At 36.8% G+C, this 5,623-nt stretch overlaps 1 pseudogene; it reads left to right on the plus strand.

Annotated features, from left to right (window-relative positions):
* The first annotated feature begins 2,298 nt into the window (after positions 1 to 2,298).
* Positions 2,299 to 3,490, plus strand: LOC122028942 (annotated as a pseudogene).
* Positions 3,491 to 5,623: the final 2,133 nt, after the last annotated feature.

Here is a 5,623-nt window from a genome sequence, read left to right on the forward strand (position 1 = left end):
AGGTCATTGTTAGCACCACTGCCCAGTTTTTAGAAGAAGACTATATAATGAACCATAAGCCCAAAAGTAAAATTGTTCTATAAGAAATTAGAGAGGACACGCTTACTTTAGTACCAATAGTACAAGATGAAATATCACAAGAAGCCGCAACACGTATCACAAATGATACACAACCACAGACAGTGTCTTGTCATAGTGGGAGGGTTGTGAGGCAACCTGAGAGATTCATGTTTTTGGGAGAGTCTTCGGACTTGATCCCGAGTAAACATGAACCTGATCCCCGGACATATGACGAAGCACTCTAAGATAAAGATGCAGTATCTTGGCAAAAAGAGATGAATTCTGAAATAGAATCTATGTATTCTAATAATGTCTGGGAGCTTGTAGAACCATCAAATAGTGTAAAAGCTATTGGATGTAAATGGATCTATAAAAGGAAAAGAGGGACAGACGGGAAGGTGGAAACCTTTAAAGCAAGGCTTGTTGCGAAGGGGTATACTCAGAAAGAGAGAATCGATTATGAGGAAACCTTTTCGCCAGTAGCTATCCTTAAGTATATCCGAATACTCTTATCTATTGCTGCTCATATAGATTATGAGATTTGGCAAATGGATGTCAAGACAACTTTCCTTAACGGAAGTCTTGAAAAAAAACATCCATATGAAGCAACCAGAGGGGTTCATTGAAAAAGGCAAATAGCATCTAGTGTGCAAGCTCAATCGATTCATTTATGGACTGAAGCAAGCTTCAAGATCTTGGAACATTTGGTTTAATGAAGTAATCCAGTCATATGGATTTATTCAGTGTCCGGATGAGTCTTGTGTATACAAGAAGTGTAATGGAAACGTGGTGGTATTTCTTGTATTATACGTAGATGACATTTTGTTAGTTGGAAACAATATCAAAGTGTTGTCAGAAGTAAGGGTATGGTTGTCCAAACAATTCGATATAAAGGACTTAGGAGAATGTGCACATATTCTTGGGGTCAAAGTGATAAGGGATCGCAAGAAAAGGATGTTGTGCTTGTCCCAAGCTTCATATATAGATACAATCCTTGCTCGTTTTAGCATGCAAGACTCCAAGAAAGGTTTTCTACCTTTTAGGCATGAAGTAGCTTTATTTAAAGAGACGTCTCCGAAGACATCAAAGGAGATAGAGGACATGAAGGCAGTTCCCACTACAACAAAAACCCTCATAGACATCGGTGGAACAACAACAGTTTTAAGCAAAAACCGATGTCTTTGAGTATTTTACACCGGTTTTTCCAAAAACCGGTGTCTATGAGCACAAATTTTTGCTCATAAACATCGGTTTTTTAGCCGATGTCTATAAGCGCCCTTTTTTCGTTAATAGACACTGATTTTAATAGCGGGGTTTTAAAACCCGATGTCTATGAACCAAAATAAAATAATATAATTTTTCCACCAATACTTAGCCAAAATTTACAACACTTCACTCTTCCCTCCAAACCTAAACCTATATCGCGCCGTCCACCGTATACCGTCACGACGCCACCACCACTTTCCTCCTCGTCTCATCTCCCTCTTCCCCTTCCTAGATCTACGAAAGATGGCATCTTTTTCGTGGAAGGAGGAGGATGTGCTACAGTGCTGCGATAGCAAGCGTTTCACCAAGGAGCTTGCCTCCACCTCTCCATTTTTCGACCTCCACCACGCAATCCAGTCCGCCCATGGGATTTGGTTCAATAAGGTCACACTTTTGACCTCTTCTTCTACCTCTTTCTCTTTTTCAGTGTTTCTATTTTATTCTTCCTTCCAACCTCACCACCTTTCTTCTTCCATAATTCTATCTTTATATTTGCTTTTGTTTTCTTTAATCTGAATCTCTTATTTCTGCCCCGTTGTTGTTTTGGTGCTCGATCATCTGGTAAATCTCATTTCTTTTTTCCTTTAATCCATTTATCAAAGGTATACTTTCTGATCTGAAATTTATCTTCCATCGTATTATTGTTTTGTTTTCGATCCTTAGGTTTTATCTCTTTTTTTTCTCGATTTTAACTTATGCGGCTGCTTTGATTTGATTTGGTGAAGAAAAAGTGGAGTTTTCTACTGAGATTTGATGGGTTCTCTGTCTATGATGGAGCGAGAGCTGATTTCGTCTCGAGTTTGATGGTATTTGTTTAGCGTTTAGTCTGGCGATTGTTGAGTTGCTTTTCTTTTTGTATCTAGAAGACGATATCGATTATTTCTCATCTAGTGGCGATGCTACTTATTTAGAGACATTTAATGATGTCTTTAACCGTGTGTTTGATTTCTGCTGTGTAGAACACCTAAGGAAATGGTGAAGGTTGTTGCTGTCTTGGGTAATAGTGAGGGTGTTAAGGGCACAATTTACTTCGTCCAGGAAGGATATGGTGAGAAATCTCTTGAAATACTACTTGTGGAATGCTAACTTCCTTTCAGATCTAGGGTTTCAACTTCAACCATTTTGATTTTTCTGTGAATTTGTGATCCGATCTGATTTTGGGATGTAAATCTTTGTGATAGGTCCAACCACCGTCACCGGATCCATCACTGGCCTCAAGCCTGGGCTTCATGGCTTCCATGTGCATGCTCTTGGAGACACCACCAATGGATGCATGCCAACTGGTAAAATTATTTACCTTTTCCTTCATGGCGATCTACTGAGTTGCAAGTTTCTGATTGAAAGGATTAAATTACTGATTATGTACTCATGCTCTTGTATACTGCAGGGCCTCATTTTAATCCTGCTGGAAAGGAACATGGTGCTCCTGAAGATGAAAACTGACATGCTGGTGATCTAGGCAATGCCACTGCTGGCGAGGATGGTAAGTTGCTTTATCATCAACTCATGATGTTACTTTTGTTATCTATTTTTACCCATATTTACTATAACACTTTTTCTTGTAAAAAAAAAAAATCAAACTATGGCTTGATCAACATTTTTTACTGCTTCTCAGGATACTGATTGGTTGCAAGTTCAATGGTACTATTCCTGTTGAACTAGGCAATCTATCCCAGCTCCAGACCTTGTTAATTAGGATGTAATTTCCACTGTCTTACTATTTTTGCTAGCTGAGGAACAGGAGTCTAATGATTCAAACCTGTGTCACAGATCATTAAATGCAAACCATTTTATTGGTAGAATACTTGCATCCCTGGGTAGGCTAGACCTGGCAAACAATCACCTCAGTTTTCCATGCATGATCAAATAAAAAACTTACGCGGTGAAGAATTAACGATGATGAAATATGTTCTTATCAGACACTTGAACAAGAATCATCTCTCAGGTCCAATTCCACTAAGCCTTTTCAGCTCTAGCATGAATGTTAAACATATGTAAGATATATCAGCACTATTGCCACCTGAAGCTTCCTTGTAATAGGCTCTCTGCATACTAACTTGTTGTTTGCATTCAGACTGCTTGACAGCAATAACCTTTCTGGGGTTATTCCAGAATCAATTGGACTTCTTCAGAAACTCGAAGTTTTGTGAGTGCTTGCTATTAATTTCCATTTCATCAAACTGTTTGTTTATATCTTTCTTGCGCTTTACTTAGACGGCTAGACCGCAATAATATACTAAAACTATTTATATCAAACTGTTTGTAAGTTTTAGATAGATTGTAGAGAGAACTTGAAATACTATACTTGATTACCTTACAAATTTCACTGATATTTTCTCTATATTTTGGTCATTCTCTCAGTATTCCTAATCTAAATCAGGTTGTATTTATACAGTTGCCGTATAACAGTTGTCGTATAACAGATTATTTCAAATTTGTAGATCAAAAAAGCTGAGCAAATAAGTAAAATTATGGTAAATGGTTTATTTTTGTAAAGCATTTGATCTCATGTCTCTAAATTATTGGCTTATTCTTGTTTTCAGTGTTTTGGTTCCTGGTCATTTATATTTTCAGTGTTGTTTCTTTTCTTTTTTGCTTTAATGAGCTCTACTTATGTTATTTCCATGGAGATCATGAATCACATCAGAAGGTCATTGACTTGGTAAAAGAATACAACGCTCAGTCCAAGGACAACATTATTTCCATAATGCTAGATACTAAGGTACGTGCCTCTGCGAACATTACTTAGCTCTTACTGTTGACTTAGCAAAGTGCATTTCTAAAATGCTTGACATTGTTTATATCTAATATTCTTGAGATTTAGCTTATTACATTGGCGGAATATGCACTTAGTATTTTCTTCTCTATGATTCATTTTCTCTTTAGGACTCTTCCATCAATGTTGTTGCTTCATCTTATTTAACTGAATATCACTCAGTATGATGCCTTAAATTAAATTTTCCAGCATAATAGATGTGGTGAATATTATTCTTAACATACTGTTTCAACACTACCTGAAAGGAGGTTTCCTCCAAATTAAAAGCATTACAAAGCTTATATGAGCTATATCCTTGGTTACTAACTGAGAAAGAACAAATAAAACAGAAGTACATATACTTAATCTGACACTGTAGTCATATACACTATACAGGGCCCTAAGGTAAGAAGTGGGGAAGTGGTTTAGCCTATCTTGCTCAACGAAGGGCAAGAGTTCAATTTCACTATCAAAAGAGGAGTCAGTTCAGGAGATACTGTCAGTGTAAACTATGATGATTTTGTTAATGATGTTGAAGTTGATGACATTCTTTTGGTTGACGGTAAGTATACTTTTCAGATGACTCTTGCTTTTAGATGTTTCTTTTTCTTTTTTACTAGTTGCCCTCAGTACTCATTATTTTGTTTTATTTTATTCAGGTAAGAGAACTGGAGAATCAATTAAATGGTGAGAGGACAATCAAGAAGGATGTTGCAAAGTTCCCAAAGCCTCCAGTGGCTCCTTTAAGATGGAAGTCTCCTTTACAAAGAATCACCAATCAATTGTCACCCTCAGGAAGAATAGTTATGTGTAATTTGTGAATACTGACTTGATGTGCACAATATCTATTATCTTTTTATGTTGTAAAAAGAATATTTATGTGTTGGTTATATAATTATTGACTTGGTGTGTTTAGATACATCGGTGCATTTTTATTTGTGATTTTCTTAGTGAATTAATAATATTAACTTAATTTTATGATTTGCTTGGTGATAATATTGGGTTTTTACTATTTCGAAAATCGAATTTGTGTCGTTAAACAACACTGATATTACATCGGTTTTCCACTGCTGCAAAACCGGTGTCATTAACTATTATTACATCGATCGTATATCGCTGCCAAAACTGGTGTTATTAACATATAATATTACATCGGTTTTACACCTGATGTCGTTAAGTGATACTACACCGGTTTTAACCCGATGTCTAAAATGGCAGACCTTTTACATCGCCTTCATAGACATCGGTCGAAAATGTAATAGACATCGGTGGAAAACCGATGTCTATGAGGGTTTTTGTTGTAGTGTCCTTATGCTTCGGTTGTCGGAAGCCTAATGTATGCTATGTTGTGCACGAGACTGGATATCTGCTTTACCGTGGGCATGGTTAGCAGATATTAAAGTAACCCTGGATAAGGATATTGGGCTGTTGTAAAACATATATTAAAGTACTTGAGAAGGACTAGAGATTATATGCTAGTTTACCAAGCAGATGATTTGCTCCCTGTGGGTTACATGGATTCAGACTTCCAATCAGATAGGG

The sequence above is a fragment of the Zingiber officinale genome, chromosome 10B (assembly GCF_018446385.1).
Source record: "Zingiber officinale cultivar Zhangliang chromosome 10B, Zo_v1.1, whole genome shotgun sequence".
Lineage (NCBI taxonomy): Eukaryota > Viridiplantae > Streptophyta > Magnoliopsida > Zingiberales > Zingiberaceae > Zingiber > Zingiber officinale.